This window comes from Amphiura filiformis, chromosome 10, assembly GCF_039555335.1.
Source record: "Amphiura filiformis chromosome 10, Afil_fr2py, whole genome shotgun sequence".
Taxonomy (NCBI): Eukaryota; Metazoa; Echinodermata; class Ophiuroidea; order Amphilepidida; family Amphiuridae; genus Amphiura; species Amphiura filiformis.
This window is the reverse complement of record NC_092637.1, coordinates 43,941,052-43,953,583: the sequence shown is the minus strand read 5'-3', so window position 1 is coordinate 43,953,583 and position 12,532 is coordinate 43,941,052. Positions and strand designations below refer to the sequence as shown.

The 12,532-nt window shown below is 35.7% G+C and overlaps 1 protein-coding gene across 1 annotated transcript in view; it reads left to right on the top strand.

Annotated features, from left to right (window-relative positions):
* Positions 1 to 10,627: 10,627 nt before the first annotated feature.
* The window catches only part of LOC140161914 (medium-chain acyl-CoA ligase ACSF2, mitochondrial-like), an 83,166-nt gene continuing 81,261 nt past the window's right edge, over positions 10,628 to 12,532 (top strand). The window contains exon 1 of the mRNA XM_072185209.1: positions 10,628 to 10,694. The gene's annotated coding sequence lies outside the window, so the exon portion shown is untranslated. The remainder of the gene's footprint in view (positions 10,695 to 12,532) is intronic.

The window sequence follows — 12,532 nt, the reverse complement described above, 5'->3', positions numbered from 1 at the left end:
AATACATAAATAGACCCTGAATGTCGAAAAGGGAGCCTCAATTTATTAACAAAAACGTCGACGCACTGTGACGTATGTTCATCGCAGTTATAATGTACCAAAACGATCGCTCAGATCATCTGCAGCAGTGGCGTAACCGGAAGGGGGACGGGGGTGGCAGAGGACAGATCAAGTACCCCCTCCCCCAAAAAAAATAAATAAAGAGAAACATGTCAAACATTTACGGGCTACGTACGCACATTGTCCGTAAAGTCCTTTTAAGGGGAAATGGTTATAAGGTCAGGTCAAAGGTCATATGGGGTCATTTTAGAATTGCAATATCTGAACATCTGTAAGCGGCAAGTCAAAGGTCATCTGGAGACAGATCTTATAATTGCATTACCTGGACACATGTAAGGGGTACGGGGCTCAAACTTGATGACAACAAACATCATGACCAGGAAAACATTTGGTATCATTTTGTAGGGGTCAGGTTAAAGGTGATCGGGGGTCAACATGTTAGAATTATGTTATCTGGACATCTGTAGGAGGCACTCCTCTTTTCGCCAAGCGCCAAGTGTTTCTAGAATGCTGTTAAAATAAGAAAATATTTATTGCTAATTTATTCCACATTCTAGGGAAGCGTGGTTACCGTTTTGAAATAGCCGATAGAGAGCGTTTTCAATGAAATATTTTGTGTGTCAAAATTGAAGCATCCTCTGTATAAATGAAAATATGAATATTAACTGCACATCATATAAAACAATTCGTGATACCCAAATGTGGCACATTTGATGTCGTTTAAGAGGCAGAGGATTTTATTTCAATTTTATATACGCCAAATATTTTTTTTTAATTTAATGAGAATGACGATAGAAAAAAACGGACACAATTCTATTTAAAAATTATATTATACCCCGCCAAAGATTACTGGTTCAGGTGTTCCGTCAATGTTTCAGCTGAGTCTTTTTGAACAATTTCTAAAATGTCGTCGACATTGCGTTTCCAGAGGCGGGGTTTACACTGTAAGGGGGCAGTAAGGATGACACGCTGTTCTAACCAAAAGGGGGCAGAGATGTTCGCTCTGAGGGGACTGACCGGTGAACCCATCGCTGCACCAAATTAGATATATCCTCTTTAAGAAATGTACCCGTTTTTTACTCTGTCCACGGATGAGGTTTGGCTACATCAAAGATCTAAACGAACCACAAGGTTAATGACATGGATAGATAATAGCATTAGGCTTGGGAAAGCATTCACTATAAGCGAGGATCACCAGCTAGCTTCAAACATCTTCGCAACCCCTATTACTGCTGCATTCGCAAGTATCCGGCGCACAAGGATGGTACGCAACGCAATTGATGCAATGAGGACTAGGGCTGAAACCTGTATTCGTCAAGGAGGCAACCAGGTAGAGGGCAGAGCAGCACAGAAAACTCACTTCAAAAGAACCAAAGACAAACTAAACAGCCCTTTACAGGGTTACCTTTTATTCCAAAAAGATAAATGACTTATGCTGTCAATGAAAAAAGCAAGAAACAATAAAGTAATAAACATAATAAAACAAAAAGGCATAAAATAACCGAGAAAAACATAAGTAATTGCAAGTATAACAAAAGAAGTCCCATCCCACATCAATTTCGCCCAAATTAATGACACTTAACAAAATCCATAACCCATAAGCCCACCGGTAAAGCACATTCCCTAAAATAAAGTTGTTATTTTATAAAGTTATCATCGAGGAATGTTTTATATTCATGCATGGTATATGCACTTTTCAATCTTTGAAGTAGCAAACCTCCTCCGTGGACAGAGTGAAAACGGATACATTTCTTTAAAAGGGCATATCTTCAAAAGTTATGAGCCGATGGAAATAATTGTTTCGGTTTATTAAAGCTAACGATTTAAGGTTTCTTTACATACCAAAATACATTTGATCAACTTTTCACAAATAGAAGAAAAAAGAGGGCACAATGAGGGGCCTCTTTTTTGGGGACACCCTGTATATACGTATGGTTATATTCCATTATACTTTTGGTTATATATACCCTCTTGTGTCCTCCCAGCACAATAGTGTTATGATTGCAGACCAGTTCATCTCCACTTTTTAATCCCTTGATTTTTGGTTTCTGAACAAAAGAGAAACCAAAACTAATGATTTGAAATGAGGGAATGTCTTACAATCGGATTACAATATGGTCAAGCAATATAATGTTCTTAAGGGGTGGGGTATGAACGTTTGAACAGTATTTATTGTGGGACATTAGAGCACATCAGACATATCGAATTGCATTCTGAATACAAAGAAGGTCCTTCTGATATCAAATAATTTTGATTTTTTGAAACGTGATACACATTTTATAGCAAATGATTAAAAATGGATATTTTTTATATTTAACAGTACTCGAAGTAAACTTTATAAATCTTAAAGTGTATGTAGCTGGGAGGAAAAGCCGACGATCAATTGAAAATGTCGACCTTTCGTATTGAAGATATGGATATTTTTTTTTCTTTTGGGAAAAAATCCATAACTTCAATATGAAAAGGTCAACATTTTCAATTGATCGTCGGCTTTTCCTCCCAGCTACATACACTTTAAGATTTACTTCGAGGACTGTTATATATCAAAAATGTGAAAAATATCAAAGTTGAATAATTTCTCATAAAATTTGTATTATATCGTGAATTTCAAAAAATGAAAATTATTTGATATCAGAAAGACATTCTTCGTATTCAGAATGCAATTCGATATGTCTTATGTGCTCTCATGTCCCACAATAAATACTGTCGAAACGCTCAAAACGCTCATTCCAGATCCCTTAAATTATACGAAAGGTAAATCTAGTATTTTCGTATTTTCTTCCAGAGTCCGTGGTATCAAATGCCTTCGTGTAATCGATGGGTCGATTATGCCACATTCTATATCTGGCAACACAAATGCACTTTGTATCATGATTGGCGAAAGATGCGCAGATTTGAACAAGTCTTCAAGTCCAGATGAATAGATCGAAACACGCCACGAGGGAACACCAAGGCACCTGTCACAGGGGAAAAAGGAAATCGCACTGATCGTTTGTGCTCATTCAGCACCAGTTTGCAGAATTCAGCATAAATTTTTGCTGTTTCTTGGCAGATTTTTTTGATACTTGTGCGATTTTAGCAATTTGATCAGTTGAAACAATTTTGTAAAATTTACCACAATGTTCTGTGATTTATCAATGTATATCCATTTTTCACAATTATACTTTGACTACCAGCATTATGGTTAATTTGGGATATTGCACGTTTTCCACCTGTGACATGGGGCCTCCTGGCATCATAATTATATTGGTGAAAGCGGGGCAGATTTGATGAAGTCTTCACGTTTTCGTGAATAGAGCCATGCCAAGAGATGAAAAGGAGATTACAGATAGCAAAAAAACGCATAAGAAAACAGTATATTGCATTGCAGATATGATGAGCGGTGACATTCAAAAATAATAAGTATGGGCATAGCTTTTTATATAATTATGTATGTATGTCTTTTATACGAACGTAGATCAGGCAACAATTGGTATAAGCGTGGTCAAGCTGATCAAACTATCATCAATTTGCAAGGTAACCCTGTGGAAAAATATCAACGTGATAAGTCATATGAGTACCTTGGTTTTTCAATCAATATGACGGGTGATTGGACTCATCAAGTGTCAGAATTATTCCAAAAATTCAACAAATTATTGCAAAAACTCGACATTGCTCAGCTTGAAGCAATCAATACATTATGCATTCCAACAGTTGAAGGATTTTTCAGCATTCTGCCTATACCATTTAAAACTTTGACGGCAATGGAGGATTTAATAATCAAGTATGGCAGATCATGGTTAGGCCAACATACTAATTCTAACCGCAAATATATACGTCGTATGAATTTCAATGGCCTTTTGTTCGAACCTTCCCGATTTCTCGTGGAACAAGGTCGCATATTATACACATGACTGAATGTCAAAAGAGCTCATATCCAGGGCTCATGTGTATATAACATGACTCTTCATTTACTGTGACGTCACCAGTCTCCTGCCATGGAAATCAATCTTGCTTCTAGCGGGGGAAGGACCGTAAATTGGTGTACAAGGCAGAATTTACAAGCACAATTTCTCTTTTTTCAGGAGAAATACGAATAAAAAATTGCAACGAGTGTCAACTTGTAATGTAATAATTATTCTCTTCGAATGGAGTTAAACTTGTTTTTGCAATAGATATGCCCTTTAAATGGCATTGAAGGAGGACATATCCACATTTTCATATTCAAATGTGTCCAGCTTAGTGGAATAAAATCGCATCGTCCCGAATGTGGTTTGGTATCAGAGTACGCAGGACTAATTTTTCCATCTATCGACTTTTTTAGTTTCAGTGTCTTTAAGAAATGGCTTTTGTTTTAAGTGTTGGGATGCAACTTTAAATAACAATAATTATCATTTATTTGTTGCTGTTTTAAGGATATTTCACACGACTGAAAAGTCACACGATTATGAATACTGAAAATGTAACCACAACTATAATAAAATATATAACTTTGAAAGCATATCGATTTTTTCGTAGCTACAGGAAAGTACACACCTCGTTCACTAATGTTAAACGGTATAATGTTAGAAAAATGTTGATCAGAATGCAAAACAAATGTTCATAAAAGTAAATCTCTATATATTAACAAGACAAGACTTTTAATTGGATTTATTTAAAAGGGTAGGTTTTCATTTAAAATGTCATTCCATTTAATTGCATTGTTATTTTTAACTATAACTGCAGCTCTATGAAAGTACACAATGCATACACACACTGCAACGTTGTATAAAATGTACACAGGTGCCAACAGTTTCATAAAATTATAATCTCCGTTAAATGTTAATCAGAAAAGGAATAATTGGATTCATTTAGAAGGGTAGGTTTTCCTTCAAAATGTCAATTCATCAAGTTAAATTGTCATTTTTTACCTAGCTGCAGCTCGATGAAAGTACACAAGACATACAAATGCAGCATAGTTGCATAAAATTGCTACACATTTTTATAAAATATAGTACAGTATCGTAAACGTTTCAAAATGGGATAATATTTTCTGTAAATTCCGGCACGTTAATGACCCAAAGATATCGGTAGATGTTTGTATAATTCGAGAAAGTTGTATACAAGTTATATTTACAAATTATAAAACACACTGTTTATGAGCTAAATGTCTAAATGGTGCTTTTTGGTAATAAGGTTAATATATAAAATTAATAACAAATAATTATCAGATTATTGTGAAGGACGGTATATATTAGAACCACTAAACTAACTAACTTTCTCCTCTAATACGTGTGATATAACTACTCAAATAATCAATCGATAATGTAGACAAACAAACAATTGAATACATACTTACATAAATAAATAAATAAATAAATAAATAAATAAATAAATAAATAAATAAATAAATAAATAAATAAATAAATATAACAAGTTTACTTTACAAGTGACTAACTTTGGAATTTAGAGTGCTCAAACCCATTACAGGTGAGCTATAGAAACAAATTCAAAGTATAGACCTCTGGCAAGGCAACCGTTACTTAAAGTTTCACGGAATACCCTCACTTACGATCATTGGGTATACCGATCATCAGACGGATAATTTGTCATGATTTCAAATTTACAGATATGTTTATACAAGTATATACATTCTGTGGTGTCGAAAACATGACAAACCCAGCCAACCAGAACAGTCTCTACTACAAAAGTAGTCGAGAGTGCTCAACCACTAAAAATAGTGGGGGCGTATTATAACAAGTTTACTTTACTATAGCTCACCTGTAATGGGTTTGAGCACTCTAAATTCCAAAGTTAGTCACTTGTAAAGAGGTTTATACTTTGAATTTGTTTCTACAGGGTGTCCCAAAAAAAAGAGGCCCCTCATTCCGCCCTCTTTTTCATACCCCACCCCTTAAGAACATTATATTGCTTGACCATATTGTAATCCGATTGTAAGACATTCCCTCATTTTAAATCATTAGTTTTGGTTTCTCTTTTGTTCAGAAACCAAAAATCAAGGAATTAAAAAGTGGAGATGAACTGGTCTGCAATCATAACACTATTTTGCTGGGAGGACACAAGAGGGTATATATAACCAAAAATATAATGGCCTATAACCATACGTATATACAGGGTGTCCCAAAAAAAAAGAGGCCCCTCATTGCGCCCTCTTTTTCTCCTATTTGTGAAAAGTTGATCAAATGTATTTTGGTATGTAAAGAAACCTTAAATCGTTAGCTTTAATAAACCGAAACAATTATTTCCATCGGCTCATAACTTTTGAAGACATGCCCTTTTAAAGAAATGTATCCGTTTTTCACTCTGTCCACGGAGGAGGTTTGCTACTTCAAAGATTGAAAAGTGCATATACCATGCATGAATATAAAACATTCCTCGATGATAACTTTATAAAATAACAACTTTATTTTAGGGAATGTGCTTTACCGGTGGGCTTATGGGTTATGGATTTTGTTAAGTGTCATTAATTTGGGCGAAATTGATGTGGGATGGGACTTCTTTTGCTATACTTGCAATTACTTATGTTTTTCTCGGTTATTTTATGCCTTTTTGTTTTATTATGTTTATTACTTTATTGTTTCTTTCTTTTTTCATTGACAGCATAAGTCATTTATCTTTTTGGAATAAAAGGTAACCCTGAAAGGGCTGTTTAGTTTGTCTTTGGTTCTTTTGAAGTGAGTTTTCTGTGCTGCTCTGCCCTCTACATGGTTGCCTCCTTGACGAATACAGGTTTCAGCCCTAGTCCACATTGCATCAATTGCGTTGCGTACCATCCTTGTGCGCCGGATACTTGCGAATGCAGCAGTAATAGGGGGTTGCGAAGATGTTTGAAGCTAGCTGGTGATCCTCGCTTATAGTGAATGCTTTCCCAAGCCTAATGCTAGTATCTATCCATGTCATTAACCTTGTGGTTCGTTTAGATCTTTGATGTAGCCAAACCTCATCCGTGGACAGAGTGACAAACGGGTACATTTCTTAAAGAAGACATATCTTCATAAATTGTGAGCCGATTGAAATAATTGTTTTGGTTTATTAAAGCTAACGATTTAAGGTTTCTTTACATAACAAAATACATTTGATCAACTTTTCAGAAACAGGAGAAAAAGAGGGCGCAATGAGGGGCCTCTTTTTTATGGGACACCCTGTATTACAAGAAAAATTGATTTGTTTTCAGGTAAAACCAGGGTTTGTTTCCAGTACACTAACTCGAAAAGCAATACACTAATTAGCGGGGCCTTGCAGCTTGCTGTGGATATCTTTTACTGCATTTTATAAGTAAAGATTTAGAAATCCAAAGTAAAAATTGTGATATATTTAATTTTGAGTATTACAATATTATACTTTATAGGTATAAAGGAACACGTTTAGCCCATTCAGTTAAGTTCCAGGTGCAAGTCCTATATCACAATGCATATGTAAACTTTCTTTATCTGTGTCAATAATAGAATATTAATTTCAACGGAGTATTGAGCTGTATGGAAACAAATATTTATAATACAGGGTGTTGACACTGTGCGATGGGACTCGAACCAACGATTCCAAGCATCATTGATTATCAGTCCCGGTCTTTACCGCTCGGCCATGGAGGTAGATGATCAGAGGAGTGTAATAATAAAAGATAAATCTCATAATGCTATCTTTAGCCTTTTGTTTACATAAAATGATGCATTTTGTAAAGATAGATTGGCCGTTTTATGCATAAATAGCACGAACGTTTTGAAAAGGCCTCAAACAAATAATAAAGACACTGATACGATGATGAAATTGCATAAGTCGGTGAATATCTGCGTCGCAATGTTTTGTTTTGATTTTAGGAATTTGACCTTAAAATTTACGACTTAAAATTTACCACAAATCGCGAAAGATCGCCAACAACCGCCGCTCAATAGGGATGTCAAACTAGATTGCCCCCAGTGCTACAAAAACTACAAACCGCGAAATGTGGATATCCAACCAGTTAAAAAGACAAATTAGCCACCGATAGAGGCCAGGGCCTGAAAAAATAGAGAAATTAAAACCACAAACCGCGAAAGAACGCCAAAAACCGCCGCTCACTAGGGATATCCAACTAGATTGGCCCGCCAGGGCTACAAAGAACCACAAACCGCGAAATTTGGATATCCAACAAATTAAAACCACAAACTGCGAAAGACCACCAACAACCGCCGCTCAATAGAGACATCCAGCTAGATTGCTCCGCAGGGCTTCAAAAACCACACACCGCGAAGTATAGTTCTCCAACAAGCTTTAAAGAACCACACACCGCGAAGTATAGTTATCCAACAAGCTTAAACTATCAATTAACCCCCGATAGAGGGTAGGGCATGAAGAATGAGGGAAATTAAAACTACAAACCGCGAAAGACCGCCAACAACCGCCGCTTAATAGGGAAATCCAACTAGATTACCCCGCAGGGCTACAAAGAACTATCAACCGCGAAATTTGGATATCCAACTAGTTTCCCCGCAGGGCTACAAAAACCATAATCATTAAAACATAATTATCTTGCCAAGTCGTGGCACCTATACGTTTCCGCAGTATAAGCCTTGCTACATATGCACGCATTTCTTAGTTTCAATTTGAAGTAAATCGGACTGACTCTGTGTCTCGCTGGCATCGTCAACATTGGGTATGTGTTGTTCATATTTACATTTTCTTAGTTGCCTTGAATAATTAAAGTATATTAAAATGCATATGCCTATTAACATTACAGTCACGCGGTAGCTGTAACCAGCAAGTTTATTAAATTCCGGACCCGTTGTTGGTCCATGTTGTTCCATACATGTTGGATTGCTCGGGTTAGCTCTTGCAGTGTTGTGTTTTCATTGATAAGGTTTTTACATCATTTTAACATATCCCTTCCATTTCAGCCATTTATCATTAAAAAGAAAGAAGAAGAAGAAGAATACCAAAGATTAAGTTTTCTTTTACAAACACATGAATATCCCAGGCCTACTGTATTGTTTGAGAATTGAGTCCTATGGACTCAGCTGCAACTTTTAACACTGTTTAAAACGGTCTTTTTTCTTACATAATGAACAATTGTGACTGAACGCAATGACGTGTGACCCTGAAATTTGGTCCACATGTGTAAAACAAATAAGGCTACCCATAATTTTTTACAGGTTTGCATTTCGTCAAATATGTTTCGATTTATTTTAAACAGTATTTAGGGGGGAACTTATAAGTTGTGGACCCCATATTTTGCAAACATTTTTGCCAAATATTCCGTCAACATTTCAGATAACTGTCTGTCCAATATATCAATCACCACATCATGTACTGCTCATCATCTGCAACCATGGCATCATCTCTGACTTCTTTCAATTCTAGTAACTTCGAACGTACCCCAGGCCAATTCCGTTCACTTTTGTCTCTGTCATTTATTTCCAGGAGATCCATCAATGGGAAAAGAAAGCATCATCTAGTTGAGAATAGATATTATTAAACACAGGAACTAATCGTTCTGATATGTATTATACGTGGACACTGCTAGGGTTGATTGACTGCCGATAACACAAGAATTCCTTCACAAACGTCATCGTCATCGGGGGTCAAATATTTCACGGATTCGTGTTTTACGGCAAATTTGGCCATAGAAGCAACTCGTTTCAAAAAATTGTGATGATTCGCCCAACCCTAGTTAAAGTGGCAGTGCGCCTTCGAAGCTACTCCTCTTTTCGCCAAACGGCAAGAGTTTCTAGAATGCTGTTCAAATAAGAATTTTTTTAATTCTAATTTATTGCACATTTTAGCGTGGTTACCTTTTTGAAACAGCCGAGTGAGAGGGTTTTCAATTAAATATTTTTATGTCAAAACTGAAGCATCCTCTGTATAAAAAAATATGAATATTAACTGCACATCATATATATATCGATTCGTGATACCCAATTGTGGCACATTTAATGTCGTTTAAGAGGCAAAGAATTTTATTTCAATTTTATATACTCCAAAATATGTTTTTAAGTTAGTGAGAAATGACGATAGGAAAAAAGTTGAAAAATTCTATGTAAAAATTACATTAGACCCCGCCAAAGATTACTGTGTCGTTTTTATGGTAATCTAATCTTTTATTTCCTGAAATGAACTTTAAGGTCTAATTGGATTTTTGATATAAATGATAAAAACATCGACGTGTATACAAGAAAAATGGTAGACTCCATATACTGACCCACATGTATAATAAGAGTAGACCTACCACGTGCCCGAGCACAGCAGCCCGGCGAGTCAAAATCGATAATGTATAATTGTGCATATATGAGGCCCATTTATTGGCACCATTTCTGTATGTAGAACATACAGTTATTAACAAATGAGCGCTATTAATACACATTGCTTGTCTTTGCTTGTCACTTGGTAGGCCTATGTTGAAGTTGAGATTTTATGTTTAAATAAGTTTCAAGTTAGATACCAACAAGTCATGTGGCCGAGCGGTATAAGGCGCTGGACTCGTGCAGTACCCAGGATAGCGGCGCGGCGTGAGTTCGAACCCCACCTCTTTTTTTCCTCTCATATCATACGATTATTAGGGAAATGTGGCTGGGATAATTTATGTATGGCGTAGAGAGGAGTGCTTCAAAGCTGAAAGCTTCAATTAGGTAAGACGAATATTTACTACAAACCGATGCCTTGTGTCATTTGCCGCTGCGGATTTGGTAAGTACACTATACTAAAAGAATGTAGGCGTAGCACAATTGAATATGAAGCCAATATGTGTTTTATGACGGTATGGCTAATTTAACTTTGCATCATATTGATAGGAGAAAGATATTAAAATAGGTCACTGGGGTAAAATCAGTTACATTTTTCTTGATGAATTGCAAATTCTCAATGTAGGAAGACAAAATGTATAACATAAAGAAGTATGCACGGAAGTATCTAAGGGCCATGCGGTTCATTTTGTAAGTCAGGATCTCGGGAACACGAGATAATAACTTGTTTGTATCATCTAAGGATGTAAAATAACCTTTTTTTTATTATGTTTAGAATCTTATTTACATAATTAAATTTAACATTAACGAATTTCCACAATTTGGCAAGATTCACGGCACAAGTTAAATTTCACAGTTCTCCAGGATATGTTCTTTATATTCATCTATCAATTCAAATACGATTTATGTTCAGGATATGTTGTTTATGTTTATCTATCAATTCAAATACAATTTTGTCTATTATGTTTTAAATATCATTTGCATAATAAATTTGTTCAATTTACCAAGGCGTACACCACATCTTAGTGCTTCAAACGTACAAAGTACTTATTGTATTCACTTCTATTTTTCAGGATATGTTCTTTATTTATATTACATTTATCATGTATCATTTAACATGCCAAATATGAAATATTAATTCTTATGAATCAGATTTGCATTATTCAAAATATACACATTTTCCAGTTTGCCAAGAACATTTAACAATCTGTCTAAATTCGGGCAACTTTTAGAATAATTTAAATTGGTTTGACCTACTTCACAAATATTACCATATTACTAAATAGCCCAAACTGATAAATAAATAAATAAATGAAGCCATACTTCAAATTACGAAAGAAGAATTAAACTAGACTTAGCTGTGGTCTAAGACCACGAACACAGCCGTGTTGTGACCCCTTAATGACCTTTGACCCCAAAACCATTGTGCGTGTACAATGGTAGATTTTATATCCACTCTTGTATCAAGGGTTTTTGAACGTGTATGGGCCGCATTAGAATGGAAAAAGAAATTACGATTAGCTGGGTTCGAAAACACCAATCAACCAATCAATTTCTCAAAGAATGCTTTTTCACACCTTTCTCTTTGGGTTAACAATAATGTGAAAAATACCTTCTCAAAATATAGTTTATATAAACTGGCCTCAAAAAGAAACTTATAATTTTTCACAAGGTCATATCTTAAAATCCTCTCCATAAAAATGAACAAAAATTGCACACAGGATTACTTCAATACTCTACTCTAAACACATGTCAGTAACCAAGCAATTGTCCAACTGACACAACAACAAAATCCTGACATGGACACCTTCCTGGACCAAAATTCACAGCCCAACAGATTTCTTTTGTTGGGTTCCAATTATTCGCCTGTACATGAATAAAAAGTACACAGAGGATAACTTCAATACTCTACTCTAAACACATGTCAGTAAACAGGCAGTTGTCCAACTGACACAACAGTAAAATGCACTGTTGTGTCAGTTGGACAATTGCTTGGTTACTGACATGTGTTAAATAAGTATTGAAGTAATCCTAATGCAATTTTGTTCATTCTTATGGAGAGGATTTTAAGATATGACCTTGTGAAAAATTATGACAGGGCCATGGGGGTCAGTTAAATTTTATGACCAGGTGACCAGGAAAAAGGTGTCTTTTTTCAGAAAATGAATCGCGCAAATCGCGTTTAAGGGCTCAAAAACGATAGCTGATGCGTTTTGGAGTCATTTGATTGATCCGGCTAATTCGCAAAGCGTCTTTCCTCGACTGATTTGCATCAGGACCAT